The 26,232-nt window shown below is 59.3% G+C and overlaps 1 protein-coding gene across 3 annotated transcripts in view; it reads left to right on the top strand.

The window, feature by feature from the left end:
- Positions 1 to 11,492: 11,492 nt before the first annotated feature.
- The window catches only part of BLACAT1 (BLACAT1 overlapping LEMD1 locus), a 35,898-nt gene continuing 21,158 nt past the window's right edge, over positions 11,493 to 26,232 (top strand). Inside the window, exon 1 of one of the 3 annotated variants that reach the window (XM_075442988.1) lies at positions 11,493 to 11,580. The gene's annotated coding sequence lies outside the window, so the exon portion shown is untranslated. Of the gene's footprint in view, positions 11,581 to 22,140; positions 22,392 to 26,232 lie in introns of those variants that run through there. The other 2 variants (XM_075442990.1, XM_075442989.1) reach the window with 2 other exon arrangements.

Raw genomic sequence — 26,232 nt, 5'->3', positions numbered from 1 at the left:
CGAGGGGTTTGCTAGGGCTGCTCCTCTCCAGAACCTTCCTTGGCAGCAAACACCACTGCAGGGATGCGGGAGAGGGACCATGGGATGCCAAGGGGTTGGCGCAGTGGGGAGAGCGGTCCCAGACCTGTGGCTGATCGAAGGGGAAGCACAGGGTGCGGGAATCCCCTGTGCACCCCTTGTCGCTGCGCAAACCTGTCCGAGGACGGGGCTACGGGAGCGCTGGGTGGACAGACATGGAGCTCCAGCCCAGGTGTCCTGCCGAGCTGCTCCCTGCCCCAGGCGTGCTCCCTGCGTGGCTCCGGGCCAGATGCACGAAATCCTCCTGCTTCTCCCTCGCACGGTGAGGCCCCGGCGGGGACAACCCATCCAGCATCAGGAGAGAGCAGGGAGAGTGCCCTGGGCGGGCTGGGGACCACCGGAGGGGTGGCAGGGCTGCCTGAGGAGGGGACCCCGGCGGTGCAGGCTGCTTAGCCCCGAGCACGAAGCGCTGAGCAGGGGGGACAGCAGTCCGCAGAGGCATAAAAGTGGAAGGGAGCAGCCTGTCCTCTGTTAGAGCCGTGCCAAGCATCCCTTGCAGGCAGGGGTAAGGACATGTTCTTCTTGCTGTAAGCTGCTAGCCCCCATTTAAGAGCCCTCCCCAGACTGGGGGGGCTGCTCGCCTGTCCCACCCCACGTGCCCCGTGCAGCACCCTACGCCATCCTAGACTGGGGAGACTGGGCTCAAATCCAAAGTGGAAGTCATCTGGATAATGCTTAGCAGGGAGCCGAACGGAGCGAAGATGTCAAAACGCACTAAGCAACGATGGGCCGGGTCCAGTAAGAGCCAGTTAAGAAAGATGCAGCCACTGAAGAGTGCTCTACCCGCCAGGCATCACTGTCTCCCCAGAGACAGGTCCAGAGAGCCAAGCTGCAACCCAGTGCCCTCGCAGAAGAGTCCTGGCAATCCCAGTAAATAGAAGAAGTGTATTAAACCTGACAGCTTAGACTGGAGCATCAGGGAAATGGCAGCAACATGAATGCTCTGGACTTACCGAGGGAGCGCAGGGCAGCTCCGGGGGGGGTTCACCCGTTTTCTTCCCCTGCCACACAGGGCAGCGTCGGGGCTGCAGATCCCTCCAGATCCCCAGCGGCTCACGGACACGTTTTCCCCACCACTAAACTCACATGGGCATGCACGTGTGCTGCTCCAAGGCAGGCGGCTGCGGGTAGGTCTGCGGGGAATATTTTACAGTCGCTGCATCCAGGCAGCGGTTCCCTTCCCCGCTGCCCTGACGTTCAATAGCAGCGCAGGCACCGAGTCATGGAAAGAAAATGTGTTCAATGCCTGCCCTGCCCGTGGACAGTCCCCCCTTGTGCACACGCAGGCATGTGGAAATCATTGCCCGGAGACCAGCGCTGCGTTTCGGCAGCAAGCGGAGCGCTGCGGTTTAAAGGCAGGCTGCTGAGTCGAGGAAGACTGGCAAATGGGCCCCATGGATCCCACGATCTCTGTTGGGCAGCTGCAGCTCCCCTGGCTTTGAAAATGTAAATGGGCAAGACGAAAGGAATGTTGTTCTTTCCACTTTACAGGCAGGTGAACCGAGGAGCAGGAGCAATGGAGACAGGATCCGATATCCTTGTGAAGGCAGACTAGTGCTTGTGGCCAGAGCTGAGGGAGTTCCTCAAGGTCCCACTGCGGAGCTCCAACAACATTCGTGACTGAGCCCAGACGAACTGCAGCCTGCTCTTGTCCCACACAAGAACTGACTCTCTGCAAAAACCAATCACCCTGAAGCTAAACTCAGCGTAAAAAACTGCGTAAGTCAACGTGCTGCAGGCAAACTAAGGTCACCGTCCGCAAAGTACAGTTGGCCAAAACATGGCTGACCATGGCAACCATCAGGCCAACTGCAAACCAGTGAATCCAGCGGCATCTCATCCTAATTTTGCCCATGGAGCATCACCATAACAACAGATCCACCAATCCACGCCAGAGATTCATGTACTTAGCAACCAGAAGCTGCCAAATTATGGAAAAAGTAAAAATTGTGCACAAAGTATTTCTTCCACAATCCTACGGTAAGTGTGCAAAGCTCCAGCAGCGTGATGGGCAAAGCCAGAGAAATGCAGAGAGTACGGCAGATACCAAAACTTCTCCAGAACAAGCAGCTCTGGAACAAAAGCACCCATGCCCTGCCAGTGGTGTCACAGAATCACAGAATGTTCGTGGTTGGAAGGGACCTCTTTGGGTCATCTAGTCCAACCCCCTGACGAAGCAGGGTCACCTACAGCAGGCTGTCACTGGGAGGTGAGTTTGGCCTTTGGTTTTGGCTTTCCCCTTAGGGCTGCGTGCACCCTCCTCCCTGCTACCCAGAAGAGAGGAAGGCTCGATGCCAAGGTAAGGCTGGCATGCAGAACCAGGGCTGGCACTCCCTAACACCACTGATCTTCACCCAGCCATGGGACCTGGAGAGACTGAGCAAGGCTGCTCTGCTTGAGGGTTTCTGGGGGGGCTTAGCAGTTGCTTCCAAGGGGTTAAAGAGTCTCAGGTCTGCAAAGAGGAGCCCAGGCGCCAGTGCTGCAGTTCAAAAGCAACCGAACGCTGTCCCCGAAGGAGTGTGCTCCTGGGAGCGGACCTTGTCCCTCGTCACCCCGTGTGAAGCAAGTGCAGGGAGGAGATAAGTTATTTTTTCAGAGAACAATCCATCTCTCTCCCACTGACTCACTGACAAGCTTCCCCTTTCCAAGGCAGCTCACGGGGTGAGCAGCAGGCTGAACAGTCAGTCCTCACTGCTGGAAAGGGGTGAGTAAGTGCACCAAGGGCTTAAATCTCTGCTTCCTCTTGGGAGCAAGGAGCACCGGGGTTAAAGTACTGTGGGGGAAGGTGCCTGGGCAAACCTAACAGACCAGATGCTTCTCCTTGCCTGCATACACCAGGAACACCAGCAAAGCATCTGGTGCTTTCCTGCCGACAGAAAGTGGGAGTCCCTGCTTGGACCGAGACTAGCTGCACGAGAAATACCCAGTGATGAAGAGCAGAGCATCGGATGGGGCTTTCCATCCTGTGCTGAAGCAGAAGAAGTTCCGTCTGAACCCGAGGAAGAACTTCTTCCCTCTGAGGGTGACGGAGCACTGGCCCAGGCTGCCCAGGGAGGCTGCGGAGTCTCCTTCTCTGGAGATATTCAAGACCCCCTGGACAAGGTCATCTACAGCCTGCTGTAGGTGACCCTGCTTCGGCAGGAGGGTTGGACTGGATGACCCACAGAGGTCCCTTCCAAACCCTACCATTCTGTGATTCTGTGATTCTGTGATTCTGTGATTCCATCCCAGACCAGTAAGACCCCTGTTAGCAGGATGCGATCCTTTGGCCCAGGCAGGGCAGGAGGTCTGGCTGGAGGATGATAAGGACCCTTCCGTGCCTTTGGCTGCAGGGATGGATGGATGGAAGGGAGGAGGCCCGGCAGCGGGCTGGCACTGTTCAACAAAAACAGCTTGGATGGCACCAGAAAGGGACTCCCTCACTGCTGACTGTGACAGCCTCGGGATGCTAAGCCAGGATTTGCTGCTTGCCTCACAGTCTGCTAGCTATTTTCAGCTCTTTCCTCAAATGAGGAATCCAACCCAGCTTTGGCTTCCCAAAACATTGATGCAGGCAGAAGCTTCAGAGGGATGATAAACGCGAGAGCGCTTCCGAAAAAGAGAGCCAAGAAAGGGCGTAAACTGCAGTGCTGCACACCCGCACGGCGGGGCACAGAGCAAAGCATCCCTGGGAGGGCAGGAGCGGTACGGAGCTGCCCAAGAAAGATGCCTGTCTTAGCTGGGAGTGGAGTGGGCGCAGTCCCACCTTCACGCTGGCTTGGGCCAGCCGAGCTCGCGGCGTCTGGGAGCTGCTCCAGCCCGCGCGGATCCATCGAGGCCGTGGAGCTGATGTTCACCCCACACCGCCTGCTAACCAGTCTGACATCCCCCACCTCTGCTGTCATAATTAGGGAATTGGAGCAGATGGCAGCAGAATTAGCTGAAAAGAGGAAAATCTCATCCACAGCTGCTACTTGCTGTGAGCAAGTCCTTCCCTCCCAGGCGAGCCAGGAGGATGACAGCCCCCGCCATCAGAGGGAGAGCTGCCGGCGCAGGGTGCTGCAGCGACAACGTCCCCCAAAGACACCCAGCTGGGGAGGGCAACCTCGAGCACTGCGGGCACGGGGTGCGAACCACAGCGTGGTCGGCAACAAGGGACCGGTGGCACGGCGGGAGCCCTGGGGTCCCTTCCTTGGTGCCCCGAGGGGCTGTGTGGGCTCCTGCGGGTCCCTGCACCTCAGCATCAGGTCCTGTCTCCATCCCAGCAGCCTTTCTAGAAACCTGCACTCGAATCCAGCACTGCGCCAGTCTTCTGCCTCCACAATAAACGTTCACACGCTGCTCCGTGCTGCTTCTCCCTTGGGTGAAAACAAAACTGGCTGGTGCAGGTAGGGCAGAGAAGGACCTTGCCCCCTCCTTCCCAGCTAGCGAACGCACGTGCATCGGCAGCAAAGGTTATGATGGGCTGAGAGAAATTCCTGGAGGTGAGACTCGGTGGGAAAGCCTTGCAGGACAGCCCGAGCTCCGGGGAAAGCCCCAGGTACCCCAGGGATCGCACACAGGTCCTGCTGCGGGCGGTGCAGGGGGTGGGAGGTGGGCTGCCTTCCCCCAGCGCGGAAGGGCTTTCAGGACGCAGCCCAGAACTTGCTTTAACTGGTGCTGAGGCATCTGCCCAGGAGAGAACCACCAGCGGGCTGTGGCAGGCAGCTCCCTGCAAGGTGGTCTCTGGGGAGAATCCACATCACGAGCCTCTTCCTAGCTGAACGTGCCTACTGCTTCGTTAGCGCTGTAATTCCCCAGCCACTACGTGCTCTAATGGCGTGTTGAGCCTCCTCTTCTGCTCGCACGCTGCACACCTGCGACAAACACAGCCTGAAATCATCTGCCCTGCCAGGCTGCAGAGAAACTTTCCCGCTGACTTCTGGCTGGAAGAGGCTCAAGATCCATTCTGACAGATGCTGCGGGCTCTGCGGATGGGGCGGCTGCAGCCCAGCACGCTCCAGGGGCTTGGCCTGATCCTGCCCACAGCTGGTCGAGTTTTCCGAGCGCTGAGCCTCCACAGCACAGTGAAATCCCTGTGGTGTGCACAGCACAGGGCTCCTCACCTCCGCATCCCACCCGCAGCATCACCTGAGGGCTCCCAGGACTGCTGACGCTCTGCTTGTAGCTGTCGGAAACGCTGTCTTTGCAGTCGTTTCTAGCTCTGAGGTAAAGCGTGATGTTGTTCCACCATGTACCATCCCTATGTATCAAATACCTTGAGCAGAAGCCTTTCCAAATCCTGCAGCTCACAAAAAGGACTCTGGAGGCTCATCCAGTTGTGGTGCTTCATAAAATCCAGATGCTCTGAACCAGAGCAGGATGCCCTAGGACCGGAGGCTGCACTTGGTCATTTCAAGCCCTGAAACGCAGGCAAAGAGACCACCGCCCGCCGGGCTCCAGCAGCACCCGAGAGCATCCAACAGCATCTGAGAGACCTCAAAGCAGGACTTCAAAGGACTCCACATCGCCTCTCATGCAGGGTCTGCCAGATGGAGCGAGCTGGAAGTGGCGGATGGGGTGGCACATGTGTGACCCCGAAAGGGTGCTCTGCCAGCACAACCCAAGGTTTCAGAACTCAGAGCAAGCCAGGTGCCGCGCTCTGCTTTCCCCTCCCCAGTGCCGTGCCTTGGGGAGATCCAGCGCCGACCCACCAGCTGCCAGCACAGGCGTTCCTGTAGGCCAGCCACCGATGCCACTGCTGCTGACAAAGTAATGTGTTCTGGATAAATCTGCTCTCTTGTTTTCTCACGGATTAAATCAACCAGCACCACAGAAGAGGTCTGCATTTGCAGATGCTGAGGCTGAATCTCCTGGTGCTCATGCTGATTGAAGTCAGGAATAAATAAAGTCCATAAAATGACTTTGATGTAGCACTGAGAGTGAGAGGAAAATACCAGTTCTGTTACCCAGCATACAGCCTTCACTTTCTTGGTTTAGTGCTACTCAAAAGCCCCTTGGGTATAACCAACTTATTTTTAGCTGTTTACTTATTAAACAAACACAAGGGAAGGCAAAATGTCAAGGCATTTTTGCATACCGATCTGGACTCTGCACATTTGTTGTCACACACAGGGATGCTGGACCAAGCTACTTCTCTGTGCTGGAGCTGGGGGTGAAGCAGGGCCAGCCAAGGAATGTGGGTCCTGCCTAGAAGTCGGTGCTGCTTGTAATCCCCCCCCCCCCCCCCCCCCCCAAACATCTGGAAGCTGAGCACCTCCTGACTGTGGGACCCTCTGTCAAAAGAGCGCAGTACTCATTTCGCTGGCTGTATATATCATCTCCTCTCAGGTTTCCCCCGTATTTAACCCCTCCACACCTGCAGCTAACAAGGAAACGTCCAACCCCAGTGTCACGAGCAGAGAAGAGGTGAAGGGACTTGCCCGAGGTGGGTGGGATCGTGTGGTGGAGCAGAGCCCCAAACAGGAGCCCTCCGCCACAGAGCGAATCCCTGTGCCATTTCACTGCTGGGAAGTCCTTTCCCCTCAGTGCCTCGCTTGTAAAATATTCCAGGGAAATGCGTGCTTTCAGCACACGCACTGAGGGTTTGCAGGAGAGCAGGGTGTTGTCGCGTGGGCTGATGGCCACGAGGAATGACATCTACGGGGGCTCTGTCCCCGACCTGCTTTGTGCCCGACAGCAGCTGGGCTCTCTCGGCTGGGAAAACACCAGCCGGCATCTCCCGTGAGCTGAGACATCCTCCCGGCAGGCTGGAGCCCGGCGTTCAGCAGCGTGCCCGGGATTCCTGCCCGGTCGGGAGGACCGTGCGGGATGGAGCAGCAGTCTGCTCACGGGGCTAGATAAGGCACAGCTGATCGGCTGTGACCCAGCACCCCGAGCTGTGTCAGGCAGGATGAACACGGGCTGAGCGTGATGCCGTGCCAAGCAGCAAGCCCTGCTCGTGGCTGCGGTACCTGGCCGCTGCTGAGCCCGTGTGAAGGCACCGGTCCTGCCAAGCTGGCAGAGGCAGGTCCTGTCCCTGCTGCCTCCCTGGGCTGGGGAGCAGGGGGGGAGCGGGGCTTGCAGCCTGGGGGATGCTGGCTGGGCTTGCTGGCTGTGAGCAGCAGGACGTGGTGGTGGTGGGGCAGGTAGACAGGTGTCTGGAGATCTGCGCTGGCCCTCCTGCGGAAGCGGGTAGGCAGTGGGCTGCACAGAGCCGCCAGAAATTCAAGTGTCCAGGAGTTCTGTCTAGAGGAGGAAAAAGAGGCACCTGCTTATCTTTCTAGGATGTCTGGGCTCAGCATCTGGGGTCCAGAAGTTACACCCAGATGACTACCGGGCGGGCCATCTGCATGGAGCAAGCATGGGGCTTCCAGAGCACGGTGCACGGCCCTGTGCAGCGTGTGCTCCCGCATATCTGCCTCCGAGGTGCAGAACACCAGGCGTTTTCCCCAGGGTAGCGGGCAGCTAACATCACGGATAGTTGCAGGAGCCTTTTCCTGGAGAAGGGGCTTTTACCCTTGTGACCTGTGCCTCTACTTGATCCCTTCTCTTTTCTCCCCCCCGCTCCCTGGCTGTCCTGTCCGCCCTGCTGAAGCCACGGGCAGCTTTGCCCCCCTGCTCCCAGGGCATCGCAGGAGTTTTTGGAAAATGCTTCCACCTCGTGGCCCTCTGCAGGACTGGAAATGCCAGGCTGCACCACGCAACCCAGATGAGACAGGCAGACATAAGGCCACCCCACGCTTTCTACCCGCTCTGTTGCCTTCACCCAGGCTGAACTGGGGTACCCGGTACCTCTGCCCAGCCCTGGCACTGCCTGGGTGCTGCCGGCAGCGCAGACCACCCTGCCAGCCATGCAGGGTGCGGGCACGGAGCCCAGGCTTCCCAGCGTGCAGGGACCAGCATCCCATCGGATGGGCACAGCCTGCTCCAGGGCTGCCCTGCTGCTGCGGGGCTGAGGAGGTGTTAAAGCAGCCCACGGTCCATTAAAACACCGTCCACGAGTGCCTGCAAAATCTCAACCTGGGGTGCTGGAGCCGCCGAACCCATTCTGCTGGGGGACAGCATCGCCGCTCCCGGTTCCCCTCCAAAATCCATCTGTGCAGGTGGGGAGGGAGCGGAAAAGCCTCGGGCACACAGGGGTAAGCGCTGGGCACCTTGTGACATTTGGGGCTTCAGCCTGCAATCTCCGCTGTCCCGTGGGAAGCGCTGCCGGGAGGGGGGATCTCACCCCTGCTCGGGTCCCCATCCCGCTTCTGCCACCAACACCTCATAAACCTTAGAAATGCCTCTAAATATCTGCAGGGTGGGGGTCAGGAGGACGGGGCCAGACTCTTTCCAGTGGTGCCCAGCGACAGGACAAGGGGCAACGGGCACAAACTGAAGCAGAGGAAGCTCCAGCTGAAGATGAGGAAGAACTTCTTCCCTCTGAGGGTGACGGAGCCCTGGCCCAGGCTGCCCAGGGAGGCTGTGGAGTCTCCTTCTCTGGAGATATTCCAGCCCCGCCTGGACGCGGTGCTGTGCAGCCTGCTCTGGGTGACCCTGCTTGGGCAGGGGGTTGGGCTGGGTGACCCACAGAGGGCCCTGCCAACCCTGCCATGCTGGGATTCTGGGATTCTGGGATTCTGTAACGCCGTCCAAAACGCTGGGCAAGTCGCTTCTGCTCCGCTGTGGGAGCTGCCTGGGCTGTAACACTCCAGGGAAAAGCCATCAGCTTCCTCGCAGATATCCTGCTGGGACGCAGTGGTGTCGGCTGGTGGTTGCACAGCATCAGGGTGTCACATCTGCGGTTTTCTTCTGGGCCACGACTGTTGCAATTCACATTAAATGTTTTGAAGACAAATGATCGCTCTCTTGGCGATTCCTAGGCTGCTTCTCACTGCTCCCACAAACGGGCTCTGGCCCTGCTGCCCGCTAGCGGGTGGATTTTGGAAAAACACTGAAAAACCTGGCTGTGCTTTTCCCCACACGCTGCTGCAGCATCCAAGGGGCCCTTTGCAAGACCACCGCGGCTTAGGGCAGCTGTATCTCTCTGGAATACCCCCAGGGACGGACAACTGCCCCTCATTCCTGCCCTCGCTGGAGCTCAGCACGTGCTGTAGAAATCCAGCTCAGTAGGTGTATTTTAGAGGATGGAACCACTCTTTTACAAGCAGTTTTCTCGACATTAACTACAGCTGAGCTGCAACTCTCCCGCAGCTGGCGAGGCTGTCAGGTTCCTGCAGCGAGGGGAGCATCGCTCGGCTGCGCCTGTCCAGCGGCAGACACGGTCTCACCACGTCACCGGTCGCGTGGCTGTCGGATTTCTTGCCCCACGCTGCAGTTCTGCAGGATCTCACCACACTGTTCCTCCAAGGGCTGTGCTGAGGAGAGCTGCCCTGCATGAGCAGCGTCAGAAGGGCCTGTCTGTCGGCAGCTTTGCCTGTCCTTGGAGGTTTGTCTCTAGCCAGGGCACCGAGGTCTGTAACTGCAGCAAGCAGTGTCCCGGGGCCAGAGATCTGCATCCCGTGCACCGAACAAACAGCGAAGCCCACGCAGGGAACAGGTTGCTCTTGCAGCCTGGGGGTCTACAGAAGAACAAAACAAATAGATGGATTTCCCCGACGCGTCTCCTGTCCCAGTGATCCCCTCTTTGCCCGAACAAAGGGGAACGATCCAGTGTTTGCGGGACTCCGCTTTGTTTTGTGACAGCAGCAGTGTAAAGCGATTACATTTTTAGTAGTTTTTGCCTTTGTTAAGAAACAAAGTCCATGAAGACGGCGAATCCATTTGCCATGCTCCTTGTGTGCAGAGCGCACCGCGATTGTTCCTCCCAGCGCCAGCGAGAGGACCGGCGTGCCACGGCGATGCCGCAGGGAGACGGCAGAGCTGGAGCAGGGCTGGGAAGCGCGCGCGCACGTCCTCGCCGAGGCACCAGCCGCTTCGCCACCATCATTCACCCACCGCGTCCCACCGGGCCAGGGGCTCCCGGCTCCCCGTGCCGCCCCGAGCACCGCGCTCAGAAGCGGCGGGGCCTTGCTGACGGGAGATGGAGTTCACAGAATCACAGAATGGTCGGGGTTGGAAGGGACCTCTGTGGGTCACCCAGTCCAACCCTCCTGCCCAAGCAGGGTCACCTACAGTAGGCTGTAGAGGACCTTGTCCAGGCAGGTCTTGAATATCTCCAGAGAAGGAGACTCCACAGCCTCCCTGGGCAGCCTGGGCCAGGGCTCCGGCACCCTCAGAGGGAAGAAGTTCTTCCTCATCTTCAGCTGGAGCTTCCTCTGCTTCAGTTTGTGCCCGTTGCCCCTTGTCCTGTCGCTGGGCACCACTGGAAAGAGTCTGGCCCCGTCCTCCTGACCCCCACCCTGCAGATATTTGTAAGCATACAAGAGTTGAAGCAGCGACGTCCCTGCCGTCAGAGCCGAGGCTGCACAAATTAGGAAGCTTTCAGCAGAAGAGACAGCCAGGCTGCTCGGTGCCGGTTTGTGCTCGAGCACTCCCTCCCCGGCCCAGCCGCGGTTTGCACAGTCTGCGGAGCGAGAGCTGTTCCCACGAGGAATCAGTAATTAATGCAGAAGAGCGAACGAACCTGTGGCTGATCTGCAAGCACAATATACGTTGTTGGAAGTGGTTTCTATTACCCAAGAGACGCAGCACGGCTCCTTGTAATCACGCAGGGATTCGTCAAAGGGGTGGATTAATTTCTCTCTGCTGGTAGGGACCTCAGATTTTGCAAGGAAAGCGGCTGGGGCTGCAGAGGCAGCTTTCCCAGCAGGACCCAAGGGAAACCCAGCGACTCCACCTGTGTTTGCAGAGAGCCTGAGCGAGCAGCCCTGCAGGAAGGCTGAATTCTCACTGATTTAAACAGTCAGCTTGGCAAGATTGAGCCTTCATGGGGCTGACAGGTAACAGGCAGGTGGGGTTTGAAAAAGGATTCTAGCTGGGCTTCTCTTGCCGGCAAGAGATCTCACCCGCCGTAACGTGGGGAGAGGCAGCTTTGAAGGCACCGATCTCGCTGTCCTGGTGGGGGCTCAGACGAAGAGCTCCCCGTTAATGAGAAGGAAGCGGGGAGCGGTGGGATCGGGAAACGCTTTGTTCAGCCCATACGGACAGTTGGCACATAAGGATCTACCGGGGGGAGACCTGCCCGTCGCCACACGAACCACCGTCCCCAGGAAATTAAAAATCACGCGCCATATGCCACACGGCACGGGGAGGGTGCGGGTGCCGGGTTCAGGACCCGGCAATAACTCGCCTCCGTCCCCCACTTTCCCGGCACCGCGTGGGGAAGGACGGTGCCGGGGAAATGAGGGGAGCGGAGGGGAAGGATGACACATGTGCAGCCCAGCCCAGCAGCAGAGCAGCCGGAGAGGCAGAGCCAATGGCTGCTTTTCATGCTCAGTGAGTCCGTCCACCTCCACCCCCCCTCGAGTCCTTAAGTTGCAGCTTTTAACTGCCTCGGTGTTCAAAGAAAATGTGATGCTCAGCGTGAACAGAAGGAAGAGCCTGCTGGCAGGTAGACAGCATGGACACTGATCCCGGCAGGGCCGGCTGCTGAGAGAGGTACGTGCCTTCCAAGGCAGGGATCCGAAAGCAATCACATTTGGGATGCAAACTCAGAGCAGACTTTAATTTTCCAGCAGGGGGAATATGGAAATCTGGCTCCCTCGAAATGATTCATCCCCCCTTCCCACCACCGCCACCTCCCCTCCCCATCCCTCCCAGCACAAACCACTTTGCTGCAGTCTCTCCATCTGGGTGCCTCGGTGTTGGGGGGGCTTAGCGCTCCCACGCGTGCCGAGGTCGGGAGCGGAGGGGAGAGCGGCAGGAGGGAGAGGGGGGTACCGGCGGGGTTGGCGGGCTCTGGACCCGGGGAACGGGTGGGTTGGCTGGTGCTGGGCACTGAGCAGGGATCCCGGCTGGTAAGAACCGTCCCTGGGGAGCCAGGCACTGCCCTGCTCAGCACACGGGCACTGGGGATGCTCACCCAACCAGGTGCCTTTCCCCCAACAAGCACCCGGAGCTGCCAGGGGGATGGAGGGAAGCGGAGGGGGGCAGGCAGTGAAGCAGGGACATGGGCTGAGCTCGGATCCCCCCTGCCAGGTGTTTACACTCAAACAGGAGCCAGCGCTGTGTTCATCATCCCTAAGGCCCCAGCTGGGCACAGGCACCAGTTTGGCAGAGGGGAGGGAGAGAGGCCTGATGGAAGGATGTGCTGGTGCTGGTGGTGCAGCTCAGGTGCTTTGGCGGGGGTGACCCTCACCGTGCGGCTGGCAGGCACCCAGCCTGCTGCTCGGCGATGGCAGCCGAAAGGCCCCCGCCAAACGCCCGGGTGGCACCTCTCTCGGGAGGCACAGCGAGGTGGGCATCGCACCGGGGTGGGAAAATCCCTTGTCTGGCGGCAGGAGAAAGCGACTTTTCTCCTGATGCCGTGTGGGAGGTGTTCAGGGCTTGCTGCCCCCGGGATTTCTGTGTAATTTGGTCTCAGGTTTATAAACACAGAGCTGTTTTCTCAGGCATGTCAAGGAGAATTAAAAAGAGGGGAGTTGTGGGGATCCCCCAGCCAGGGCTAGCAGGATCTGCCTGCCTCCTGAGTAGCTTGGAAGAACTTTTATGGTCTTGAGAAGAAGAGAGCAGCCAGTGTGTGTGTTCGCTGAACCCAGCTTTGGTCTGCCCCATCCCAGGGACGGGCACGGAGCCGGGTGCTGAGACCAGGGCTGCTCCCAGTCAGCGGCCCCGTTTCCCTTTTCCACCCTCCCCAGTGCCGGAGCCGGTTCCTGGGGCTGTGCCGGTATAAATATTGTCTAACAAACCCATTTCTGGAGACGGTGCCGTCAGGTGGCGCTTGGGAATCGGCAGCGTCGCCGCGGGAGCCCGGAGAGCCAGAACTTGTTGCTGCTGCACCTTGCACGGGGCGCGGGGAGACGCGGCACCCAGAGCCGCTGGCCACCCAGCCCACCCCACCGGCCCCGACCGCTGCCGGGAGGTGGGACGGAAAGGGAGCAAGGACTTTCTGCCAGCGCTGGGAGGGATGTGCGAAGCAGTCGCGGCCGTGGAGACGGGAAGAGAAGTGTGAAAAGCTTTTGCTCTCAGCTCTGGCACTGCAAAGCGTGATTTTAATTATAGGCTCTTCAGATTTAGCCGTGTCTGCCACGCGGCTTCAGCCCCGTAACCTCCTTGGCAGGCTTTGCTTGTGCCAGCGGTTCCATGCCGGCGGTCTCTGAAGGGGGCTGCCCAAGGTAGAAGTTTTCTGAGCAGTCTAGAGAGCTTTCGTACGCTCAGGGACACTCTTACGGCCAGCCAGACGCACGCGGTGCAGAGCAGACCGTACCTCCTCTGTCTGGATAAACCTGCTGCCCCGGCCCCACAACACCCAGCAGAAAACCCGCAGCCAGGCCAGCCCAAACCACCCCGAAGGCTGGAGCAGAGCTGGGCTTGGGCAACCACCCATCCCAGGGCACAGAGTGAAGTTCTCCAGGAGGGTCTGCACGTAGCAAGGTCCCATCCAAAGCTCCCCAGGCCCGGAGCGGCTGCGGGAGCACGCAGCAAGGTGCGGTGCTGCCCAGCCTCACCTCATCCGTCCCACGTGCCACCTCCCTGCACCACGGGACAGAATCAGCCCCGCTGCTCGGGGATGGCAGCCGGGACCGAAGCAGCCGTCCGCCTTCCAGCCCGCTGTCTCTGTACACCACCCTGCCGCTTCCAGGGTCGGTCGGGGTTTGCCACCCTGCCAAGGCAGACAGAGCCCCCAGCCCAGCCCTCCCAACCTCAAGCCCAGCCCTCCCACTGCTCTCAAAACAAGGCAGCTGGGGAGGACAAAGGGAAGCACTGTAACGGACAGCGCTTACTGACGGTATCAGATACAGAAGTTGTTTTTGGAGATCCGAAATGCAATAGCGATTTTGCCGCTTGAGTGTACAGAGAACAGATGGAAGCTGAGGAAGAAAAGAGCTGCTCAGACTAAAGTAAGAGCATCCACATCAGGGTTTGCATCCAGTTTCACTAAACCAGATCCGATGCAACTTCCACTTGGAAGCAAAAAGGCACAGTCCCAGCTCAGAGGCTAGATGAGACGGTGGGGACCTGGCCTGCCGTGACCCAGCCAGCAGCTGGGCCAGCACCTTTTGGTCCCTCAGCACGGTGCAAACCACGGTCACGGCTGCCTTGCTCGGGCAGGACCAGCTCCCGTGGCTCTCCCGCCTTCCGGCGTGCCGGGCTGCTCATCCCACGGGTGTGAGCCGGCTGGCGGCATCGCCCGGGCTCTCTGCGGAGCGCGACGTTACCAGCAGCAGCCCCGGTTCCAGCGCAAGGGAGCACGTCCCCTGTTAATCAGCATTTAATTAAAGGACATGCTGACATTTGGAAATCAGAAACAACTCTCCTGTGTGGGCTGCCTCTCTCTGCTGCTCGCCTCTTCTCTGAATCACTCCCTGACATTTTGCCAGATTAGGATGTGACTCTCTTTCTCCCTCCTTCCTTATAAAAATAAATTGAAAAGGAGATGCAAAGCCACCGCTGCTCCTGAGGGAGAGGACACAGGGGATGGGGCTTCACTGGGGAAAACCTCCCGTTATCACTGGTGCTGCAGCGGTGTCCTGGGGCAGGTTGTCGTGGGGCAGGCGCTGCAGGGATGCTGAGGCAGGGGCTACTCACCGTGTTGGCATGGGGCAACCAGTCCTCCATGTCCAAAGCCCCGCAAGGGAACCATGCAGGGGTCTCGGGTCCCCGCAGCAGCCCCGGGCGATGTCCCTGCAGGAATCAAAGGCAGCTGGTGTGGGGGCTCTGCGGTGGAACAGGGAGTCCCCGCAGCGGCTGGCCCGTTGGGGACCCATGGCCGGGGCAGGACGCAAAGGCAGGGCCACGGAGACGTCCCGCATCTCGGCCCCGCCGACAGCATCGCTCCTCCAAGCGGGAGTGACCGAACCCGGGCTGAGGGCAGCACCCCTGTGCCATGCCCAGGGGGGGAACAGGCAGGGCACCCCTGCCCCACTGCAGCCAGGTGTGGGGGACCCCTCTCCCCACATACAGACCCACCTGATATCCAGGCAGGACCCCCCTTCCCCTCACTCTTCCACCCCCCTACCCCTCACAGCCAGACCCCCTTCTCCCTCGTGTTTGGACTCATTCACCACCCCTCGCACCCCACTGCGTGTCCCCTCTGTGTCCCCGTCCCTGCCACCCCCCGGAGTCCCTTCCCCACCCCGACTCGTGAGCGGGGGACCACCCCTCGCCCCTCGCATGACACGAGCCGTCGCAGAGCAGCATCCCGCCCGCGCCGAGGTGCCCCCCGCCTCCCGCACCTTCTGCTGCGCTTGAAACGGGGCCAGCGATTCTGTTTATCTGTTAGCCCATGCCAGAGCTGGTAAAACGCAAACAGCAGCGAGGGCTGGGGGAGGAGGAGGGGTAGTGGGGGGGAACCCTCACCGTTCGCTTCCCCTTGGCTGCTCATTTCAGCCTTCTTTCAAGCAGAAATTACTCACATTAATCAAGAGTGAGAATGTGTTTGCAGCCCTGCAGATTTGGCAGCGCGGAATCAAATTCCATCAGTAGCAGCAGGAGGACGGGAGCCTGTATCTCTGCTGTGCACAGAGTCTAATAGAGCCATTGCCAGAGGAAATTGGATCTGAGAGCTCCCCTAAATTAATCTACCCTTTAAAAAAATGCCAGGAGATCTACATGACAAATGAGGGTTTGCAACGGAAACTGATGCAAACATCCAGCGCATCAGGTCAGGATGGATCTGCCCCTCGGCCAACCTCTGCATGGCCAGAGGCACACGAGCAACCCCACGGCATGTGGGACCCCCACAGCCGGGGCATGCGGTGGGCAGAGCAGCCCTGACCAGCAATTTGGGCCACGAGAGCTGCTGGGAGAGGTGCGAAGCGATCTCTGCTGCTTGGCTGCTGCGATAAGCCCCTCTCCTCCTCCCAGCAGGCAGGAGAGCAGGCAGCGGCACAGAGCTGCCCGCATCCTCTGCCCGCATCCTCTGCCCGCAGTCTCTGCCCGCATCCTCTGCCAGCATCCTGTGCCCATATCCTCTGCCCGCATCCTCTGCCCATATCCTCTGCCCGCATCCTCTGCCTGCATCCTCTGTCCGCATCCTCTGCCCGCATCCTCTGCTTGCATCCTCTGCCAGCATACTCTGCCCGCATCCTCTTCTCGCATCCTCTGCCTGCATCCTCTGCCTGCATCCTCTGCCCGCATCCTCTGCCTGCATCCTCTGCCTGCAGCCTCTGCCTGCAGCCTCTGCCTGCATCCTCTGACTGCATCCTCTCCCTGCATCCTCTGCCCGCATCCTCTGCTCGCATCCTCTGCCCACATCCTCTGCCCGCATCCTCTGCCCGCACAGGCAGCCGTGGCTGTGCCGCTGGAGCATCCCTGGAGAAGCCCAGCGAGCCGGAGCCGGGGCCTGGCAGAGCCCTCGCGCCGCGGCAGCGGGGCAGGTGGAGGCTCCCGGGGTTCTGGCTGGCTCGCGCCGCAGAGCCGGGACGCAGGTGCCGCAGCTCGCTCCGCTTTAATGGAGCTGCTGCTGCTTCAAGGTGATTGCTACTTTATTGGCTTATTTTTAGCCGCGCGGCCGGGCTGGGAGTAAGATGGATGGGGCTTGTCTTGGGCGAGACGTTTGCTTGCGGCAGGAGCCCGGGCGCAGAGTGGAAGCGAGCGCTTTGAAAGCTGCCTGGGAAGCAGCCGGGACGAAGCTCCCCGGTGCAGAGCAGGGAGCTCGCCGGGTCCCGTTCCTGCCCTGGGAACGGTCCATAGGATGGGCACGGACTGGGCTGTGCTGGGTATGAGGCCAGTATGAGTTGGTGAGGGATGGCTGCTGCTGGGCAGCTACCTCCATCGAGAGACTGCCGATAAAATTTGCTTGCAGCATCCCCCAGTAAAATCCAAAGACCCGTGTGGTGGTCAGGGTCTCGTCTGCCCTGAGCGTCTCCCATCCCAGGGGTCTGTCTTCTCCTCGGTGTTTCTTGGGAGCAGTCGAACGGCAGGAACGCTGCGGAGCCCCGGCTCTAGGTGCAGCCAAGCACTCCCCTGGGAAGGGCACCCTCCAGTCATCCCTGAAGCCACTCCAGGCAGAGCCGACAGGGAGAACCCCTCTCCCCCCACCGCATCGCTCTCCGGCGGCTCTGCTCACGCAGGCGTGTCCTCTGCACCCCTCCACCACTTTCCAACCATGGGCAATCGAAAGCCTGAGCGTCTTCGCTCTGCTCTCAGCAGCACCCGGTGATTGAATCCTGACCTTTCTCTCCTGGGTTCATTAACTCCCTGCGTGAGGATGTGTGGAAGAGCAGGGCCAGGCAGTGACCAGACAAGGAGCGCTTCCAGTGTGGCCTGGGGACTGCCGGGGGTTTGCACCAGGGAAAAGCAGCGGCTGGCTGGGCTGGGTGCGAGGGATGGGTGCGAGGGCTTGGGTGCGTTGGGCACAAGGGTGGGTGCTGGGCGCTGAACACTTCGGCCAGCCTGGTCCAAACTGTGTGGAGGAGCTGAGCGATGGCCGCAGCACAGCCCTTCGCTTCTCTCTGCTCTGGAGGAACATCTCCGCGGAGGGAAGCGCCTTGGCTCTGTGCTTGGGCGCGAGGACACTGCCTGTGAGTTGGGTTTGCAACCTAAGTGGGACTGTGTGGTTGCAACTGGGCAAATCAGGCTTTCCATGGTGGTTTTTGCTCCCTGAATAGATGCAGTTCTGTGGGGTTCTGTTGCAGGTTTGTTCACAGAATCACAGAATCATAGAATCACAGAATCATAGAATCACAGAATGGTAGGGGTTGGCAGGGACCTCTGTGGGTCACCCAGTCCAACCCTCCTGCCGAAGCAGGGTCACCTACAGCAGGCTGTAGAGGAACTTGTCCAGGCAGGTCTGGAATATCTCCAGAGAAGGAGACTCCACAGCCTCCCTGGGCAGCCTGGGCCAGGGCTCCGTCACCCTCAGAGGGAAGAAGTTCTTCCTCATCTTCAGCTGGAGCTTCCTCTGCTTCAGTTTGTGCCCATTGCCCCTTGTCCTGTCACTGGGCACCACTGAAAAGAGTCTGGCCCCGTCCTCCTGACCCCCACCCTGCAGATATTTGTAAGTATCTATTAGGTCCCCAGTTGTCTGCAGATAACCAGCAGCCAGGCGTCAGGATATTATGGCAAGGGGAACGTAAAACACCTGGGCAGCCAGAGAAGAAAGACCATGAGCTCATTTAAAAAACCATCAAGCCCCTGTAGGGAGTGTGTGGCAACAACTGAGCATCTCTGTTCCCCCCGGTGCCACGGGGACCGGTGCTGCCCAGGGAGCGGTGCCGGCTGTGCCAGCGCGCGCGTGGGCACCCAGCCCGGTGTGCCCGCGTGCCCCGGTGCCCACCCCGGCTGCGCGGCTGCCTGCCGGCGTGGCGGGAGCTGCGGCCAGCGAGGCCGCAGGGAATATTGATTGGTTTTACGGTGTAACCTGACAGAGCCTATTCTGGTGATGTAATGAAGATGGATGATCCCGTCCCCTTGCCGCGGTGCTTTGGGGAAGGGGAAAATGATTTGCTGCATCCTGGAGGGATGCTCTGCGGTCCTCCACGCCTCGCTCCTGCACCTCATGTAATTTCCACCTCTCTCGCTGTTTTTTTTTCTTTCCATCCTCACGGCTCTCCGCCTTCTCTTGTCCCAGCACCCCACCATCTCAGCAGGCGCCGGGAGGTGGACGTGGTGCTCGTGCTGGGAAGCAACTGAGCCTGGTCTAGACCATCCGGGGTGCAAACCTCACTGCTGGGACGAGCTGGGAGAGGACCTGTTGCAGATCTTGGCTTCCCGTGGTGGCAAGCTCTCCTGCTGGGGCTCACCACAGCCAGAGGCATGATCCAGCCTCATGCCACAGCTCACCTCTCCCTCCTTCCTCGCTTTTGTTCTCTGCCTCCTGTTCTTCATCCCCGGCCTCCCCACGAGCACCCATCCGCCCGGGCATCTCCCGCTTGGGGCTGCAGCTGTGGGTGAGGCAGCCCAGCAGCCCCGAGCGCCCGGCGGCCAGCCCAGCTTGCTCACACGCACCCGACCCCAAGCTGGGGGAGACCTCCGCCAGGCAGCCCCGTGGGAAACCCCACGCGTGAGCCGAGAGCCTCGTCCCGGGACCCGTTACATGTCGATGAAGCGCAGCTCTGCGAGGCTGATCGGCTCCCTTCACCGCCTGAGCTGAGCATTTCGGAAACCGCAGGCAGGGGTTTTTCCTCCACTGATCAGCAGCTGTGATTCCATCTTTATGGTAACACCAGGCTCAAGCGTTCGCATGCCAGAAGGCAGCTATGTAGAGTCATAAAAATGATTTAATATTAGTCAGGGTTTTAAAGGGAAAAAAAAAGAAAGCTCATCTATTATCAGGTCTTTATTTCTCTTGTAGCTTTTACCCTTTAAGATTCATGTTTTCAGGCTTTTCTCAACAAACAACACAGTTGGAAATGCTAAAGCGTTTTTATATAAGGGCTGAGAATCCTCCAGAATCGCAGGGCTGCAGGAAGGAAACAAATTACCGACTGCTGTAATGCACGAGATACGATCTCCAGAGCTGCCAGCACCTTCTGCAAAGTGACCATCTCCTCCTACATCTCCAGGAACGTGATGAGGCTCATCGCTATCTCCCATCAGATCCAAACCCCGCTGCTTCCCAGCCCTGATGCTCAGAAGGGATCCTCCGCTCCGTCCCGCTGCGGGGGGATGCCTGGCAGCTCCCTCGCTTCCAGCTGAGCTCCAGCCTAGGAAAACCCCCCGTCCTGGAGCGAAGCTTTCCAGGGATGCGGAGCCCCAGTGATAATCGCTGCCTCTGTTTTAAAACTTTGAGCCTCTTAAGGCTGTTTTGGGGTCGGATCTCTCGTGTTCCCATCGATGCCGCATGCATCATCCAGTCAAGTTCTCTGAGGTTATAAACGGATTGTTGTAAAACCAAGGGGGAAATCATCCTGCAGCAAACACGTGGCACCTTTTCAGACACATTAGTCCCCTTGGATACTTATGGCAGAGCGATTACTCTTTTTCTCAGCTAAGGGAACCAATTTCATAAATGGTGCAACTCCACCGTGAGCAGAGAGCTGGCCGCAGCGGTAGGGAGGACAGGACACCTCAGTGCCCTGCAATTTTGAAGAAAATACATCTAAAAATAAGGCACCCCGGGTACCTGCCTGGCTGTCACTGGATGCAAACACGCTATGAACACAACGACGAACATTTCTGTGGTCGGTGGTCCCTCCACCAGCGCTTCAGCAGCCCGCTTTCGGGATGGCTTTTGGGGAAGAGCCTTGGAGGGCCAACGAGGGGCAAACCCCAGGCAGCAAGGGGCACGTCCTCACGTTTCGCAGCCACCTTTCCCTCCTACTCCCGGCTCACAACTTCAACCCAACACCCTGCAAAGTTGTGTCCCACGGGCGAAGCGAGCGACGCTGCTTACGGCAGGCCGGGCTGATGGTTCCTGTGAGATCAACCCCGCCAGCATCATTTCTCGGCGACTGCTCGCTCGCAAAGGGAAGAAATGGAAGCAAATCTTACATGACACATTTATTTTTGTCATCTATTTATTAGCTCAGAGCAAAAGTCCTGCTGCGCTGCATTATGGGGATTATGCAAATGAGGGACATCGAGACAATTAAAAAAAACCCCAAGTGAGCACAATGTCAGAGCCGAGCAGATGCTGGGAGACGGCGCAGCCCTCCCGGGCTGTCCTTGCCCTGCCGTGGCCCGGCAGCACGGCTGGACCGCCTGCTCGGGCAGCCCCCTGCCCAGACCCAACGTGTCGCCCTGTCCAGATGCTGCTGCTCCTCCGCCGGCTTCTGCAGATGACCCAGCCGAGCGGGTCGTTAGGCCCACCAGTTAACGAGCTGCCCAACACATCTCCCAGAGTGCTGCCCTCCCACGGGGCTTCTTCTGCTGCCCTTTCGCTGTTTGGAGGAAGGATGCGTGGGGTGGACCCTGCTGCATCCTCATCCCATCGCAGGCGCTGGCTGCTCTACAGCAGCCAAAATCAGTGGTTAGACTGAGCCCAGGCAGAATTTGGGTTTCTGGGGACGTTGAGGGGGCTACCCACAGGGCAGAGAGCAGAGAGGGTCCTGGCCCCCTGCAAGCGACCTCCCGGCTCCCCATGGGACAGCAGCCCAACCCCCCGTGTCCCTGCACGAGGGGACCCGGCGCAGGGTGAGGTCCTGCCGTGCTCGTGCTCGGTCAGGCGCTGCCGCGGGAGGAGGATCCGGCTCGCCCCACGGGTCTGAAGCCTGGCTAAATCCCCACTGAACCTCCCGTTGCTGCACTGACAACTCGGGATTTATGAGAGCTGAAGTGGATGGATAGCAATGAGCAGGGGCGGAAAATAAAAGTCCCAAATCTGACTTGTCTGCTTCTGCGAGACCCAGAGGACTTGGGGTGTGTGCTTGGGGACTTAATCCTGTCTGAACCCCTCTATTTTGAGACGGAGGTGGAGGAAGAGCTGAAGGCAGCTGAAGTGCACGTTGGTAGCTGCATCCAAGCACAGCTCCTGCCCTGGCAGCTCCTGGAAGCGGAGAAACGCCGTCTCCCAAATGCCTGTGGAAGAGCGCAGGCAAGCTGGCGCTCGGAGACACGGAAAGACGCAGGGAACAGCCGGGGAAACACGCTTCCGTCCTCACTCCGCTAATTACACCCATTAGGGAAGGAACGTTGCCTCCGATTTCGAGCTATACCAGTTATTTTTAATTTCCCTGCCTGCTGAAAGCGCACACCAGAGCACTCGGATGCTTTTTTTTTTTCTGGAAACGGGCATTTCTGCTCCCAGGTCAGAGGCTCTTTTGTGTCTGCCTGGCTGGGAGACGGGGCTGAATACAAAGCAGAAAGGGAGAAAGCAGGAGAGAGGCGTCATGGGGAGAGCTGGGGTCCCTGCCCCGGGCGGGGGGCATGTGGGGGGCCCTGCCCCGTGGGTACCGGGCATCCATGGCGAGCGGTGCGGGGAACGGGAAGCTGTCGGCGGGGATGCAGACGTGCGCGAGGCTCCGCGACCCAACGGGGAGAACGCGAGAGACGGGAGATAATTTATGCACTAACCTCAGACTGGGGTTGCGGGCGGCCGGCGTGGGAGGGAGGCCTCTCCCCATCGCCCTTTCCACCCGCCTCCTCCCACCCCGCAACCACACACAGCCGCACGATCCCCTCGCGGTTAGGAAGGCACCTATTCAGCACCGCTCTGGCGTCGCCGGGCTTTTGTTCCTTCTCTTCTCGGCTGGCAAAAGCTCTTCTTCCCCTCCGCACGGCTGTCTGCGGCGCTCGGCGGGCTGCGAAGTTGCTTTTCGTAATCTCCACCAGAGAATGGCCGTCCCGCTGGAGCCCCGCGGCTGAGGCGGCGGGGAGGAGAGCGGAGGAAAAACAAACAGAAAAAAAAAACAAGAGGAGGAAAAAAAGTAAGACGGCGTTTTTCTCTTTCTCTCTTTGTTTGAAGTCTTGCCTGGAGGAGTTGCGTGTGCGAGCGAGCGCGGCGGTGAATAGTGATGGGCATTGGTAACCAGCACACGCGAACCACACACGCAGGCACCTGCGTCCGGCCGCTCCCGGGGGCACGCGCTGCCCGCACCGCTCCCCCCGGGGACCCCGCCTCGGCGGGCACGCCTGCCGCCAGCACCCCGGGGCAACGCGGGTGCTTCGGCTCTTTGCGGTGTGCGTTGGGTGCGTGCTGGCGTGCGTTTCTGAATACATGCATTTACATCTGTTCGCACCGTGTCGTAGCTGGTGCACAGCACTTGCCTGCAGTGGTTATATTCTTGGGGATTTATATGGGATTAGCAGAAAAAAATTAAATTTTCTTTGTGTTAGGTGAGAATAATCACCAAATAATGAAAATTCATGAGTGTATGAATGGTTGCCAAGATGTGTGTGTATATATTCACGTCTGTATATGTCTTCACGTGTATTCACATTATTTATGTTGGCACACAATGACAGGCAGCACATGTTAACGCACTTATCAGCTAAATTACACGTAAGCTCTTTGACTGTTGGATTTCAGGACGAAGTGGGAGCTTGTACGACCTGTATATGAATACATGTTCGTGTATCATACATGTATGATAAGTTTTCTGTCCTACTCCGGTGCCACACAGGTGACGTGGGGCTGCTTGTGCGGGGCTGGGCACGTCTGTCTGTGTGCAAACACTTTCGCATTGTTTGTAACCTGCGCAGAGCCCGTGCGTCAGCCCCTGGTCGCGGGCAAAGAGAAACTGCGCCCGGTGCAGAAGTGCCTTTTCCTGCAGGAACTGCAGGGTGAAGGGCAGATTTGCTGGTGCTTGCGCCTTGCTAAGCATCCTTGAACCCTGTCCGAGCAGAGCGCGGCGTGCCGGTGCGGTCGGCGGGGCTGGGCGTGCTGGCGGAACCGCGTCTGGGCGATCCTTCCTCCGGCTGCAAACTTGCAGCTCCAGCACCGGTGCTGGGATTCGGCGGAGCGGAGAGGGAGGCTCTCCGGGTTCTCTCCGATGAGGTAATCCCAAAGAAAGATAAGGGAAGCGGTGCATGTGTTCACCTGAGCGGTGATGTCAGCGAGGGAAAGGGAAATTAATGACTTCGAGATAGGAATAGCCTTGATTTTGGTGTCTTTTGATCCCTGCTGGTATTCCAGATGTGCCCGGGTACTGAAACCAAAGGGACAACGGCGATGGGGTCCTGAGGGCTGGCAGGGTCTGGGGGGAGCAAACGGTTCCTGATGGCTTCTGCAGTGATTTCGGTACTGGCATACAGAGACAGTGTGTGTGTGTGTGTGTGTTTGTGTGTGTGTGTGTGTGTGCACTCGCCTGTCGGGACTGCGATCGCCCGTTATGGAGAACAGTAATTTTCCTCTGCTGGAAGCTTCAGCGACAGCGAGGAGAGAGGAGGGTGGCAGAGCCCCCCGAGCCCCCCTCCAAGAGTAGGCTGGGGGTGCCCAGAGGGACCCGAGGGATGTCCCCTCCTGGGTTTTGCTGACGTCTGCGTGTCCCCAGGGATGGTGGCAGACCTTCCGCAGCAGGGCTGGGTGGGACCGGGGCTGGGACGGCTCCAGGCAGAGAGAACGGGCTCAGGTGCGGGCTTGGGGCACCTCACACTGTGCTTATGGGGCTCCCCATGGGGCTGGTCTTCCCCCCAGGCATGGCTGTCCCCTGAGAGGGAGCGGTGGCACCCTGGTGCCCTGTCCAGCAGGGTGAGAGATGGAGAAGAGGTCTCCAAAGTGAAAAACGGACACTTCCTCCACCAGAATTTCTCCTCATGCTAATAGGTGTCACATTATGTCACGCGTCCCTGACGACTTGTCAGCAGAACATGACAAATCTCTGGTAACAGTGAACAACAGGGCCAGCAGCAGACGAAACACAAATATCTCACGTCTCCGTCACCTTGGACCTGACATGGAGGATGCATCCATGATGCTCCCCACACCCCGCCACTCCAGCCCTACAAGCCTGTCTCTCGGCGTGGATGCCAGCGCTCCCTCTCCAGGGGCCACCCCGTGCGCTGCCTCTTATTCCAGCCCGGTGTTTCGTACTCACAGGGCACATTGCCCTTGCACACTGCCTGTTACAGAATCACAGAATCCCAGCATGGTCGGGGTTGGCAGGGCCCTCTGGGGTCACCCAGTCCAACCCCCTGCCCAAGCAGGGTCACCCAGAGCAGGCTGCACAGCACCGCGTCCAGGCGGGGCTGGAATATCTCCAGAGAAGGAGACTCCACAGCCTCCCTGGGCAGCCTGGGCCAGGGCCCCATCACCCTCAGAGGGAAGAAGTTCTTCCTCATCTTCAGCTGGAACTTCCTCTGCTTCAGTTTGTGCCCGTTGCCCCTTGTCCTGTCGCTGGGCACCACTGGAAAGAGTCTGGCCCCGTCCTCCTGACCCCCACCCTGAAGATATTTATCAGCATTTATGAGGTCCCCTCTCAGCCTTCTCTTCTCCAGGCTGAACACGCCCAGCTCCCTCAGCCTTTCCTCATAGGAGAGATGCTCCAGTCCCCTCATCATCCTCGTAGCCTGTTGCAGCTAGCTGCTGATGGTGGCAGAGGACAGCCCGCGGGCCGGGGTCAGCCCAAGCTCGGCTTTCAGGAGATCTTCCCTCTGGGGCTTCCAGCTCAGCGTGACCACGGCAGAGACCCTGCAAAGCCCAAAGCAGGAGCCAGCTCGACCCCTTGGTGCCCAGACACCGTTCACCAAACCCTGTGAGGGTGTGAATGACTGCGTGAGGCTTAACCACCCCTCTGCCTTGCGCAGGCACAGGCGCACAATGGCAGCTCCCACGTGGGTGGACCATCAACCCATCCTGTTTCCATCCCAGTCACCCCAGCTCCGGATGATCCTCTCTAGCCAGCAATGGGGACATCAGCGGGGGCACGTGGGGAGGGTGACCCCAGCCCCGCAGCTCTGCCAGCATCCCTGCCTTCATCTGCCACCTCTCTTTGCCCCACTGGCCCCACTCGTGCATCCAGCAGGGAATCCCCAGTGAGAAGCACCCCAGTGTCCTGTGTTGCAGCCGGATGGGGTTGCACAGGACAGCCTGGATGGGGATATCCACAGGAATCCTCCATTACCTGCTCAGTTTAAGTCAGGGGGGGCTCTGGGGGGGTCGGTGCAGCTGCGGTGCAGGGATCACAGCGTGGAGCAGCAGCGTTTGTAAAGGAGGTTGCAGTTTCTCCTGTTTGTGCCGGTGTAAATCCCCCGTGCCAGCGAGGAACAGGAGCCTCGGTGGGCATGGGGGCTTGAACCCGACTCCACCACGGTGCAAAGCTGTGGTGTGAACTCCAGCTGAGCGCTGGCCGCTGTCCCTGCTCCTGTCCCACAAGAGAGCTGGGTCTGTGGTGTTACAGGAACAGTTTGAGCTTGTGTGGGTGATGGTGAAGCCACACGCAAAGGGGGTCTGGTCTGCGAGGGGAGGGGTCCCCTTCCCCCAGAACTGCCTCTCATCAGTGGATTCAGCCCCAGTTTATGATGGTGGGAGATGGGCTGATCTCTTTTCTTCCCAAGCTTGCGCCCAGGGTGATGTCCCAGCCGTCGCTGGCGTCACCTGAGCCAGGTCTGAGCCCGGGGCAGTGGCTCCCCAGCGAGTCGACGGGGCCACGCTGGTGCGGAGGTGATGATGGTCCTGCCTTCGCGTTCTGCCTCTGGACAAAGTGCTCCTGCACCCCCACGGGGCTTTCCTCACCTTCCCCCTTTAATTCCTCCGTCTCTTTGTTCCCTCTGCTCTAATCGCTCCCAGTCACCGAACCGTCCTCTTCAGCCCGGCGGTTTCCCTCTCCC

Source organism: Opisthocomus hoazin, chromosome 25, assembly GCF_030867145.1.
Source record: "Opisthocomus hoazin isolate bOpiHoa1 chromosome 25, bOpiHoa1.hap1, whole genome shotgun sequence".
In the NCBI taxonomy this organism is placed as follows: Eukaryota; Metazoa; Chordata; class Aves; order Opisthocomiformes; family Opisthocomidae; genus Opisthocomus; species Opisthocomus hoazin.
The sequence above is the reverse complement of the archived record's forward strand: the minus strand, read 5'-3'. Positions and strand labels throughout refer to the sequence as shown.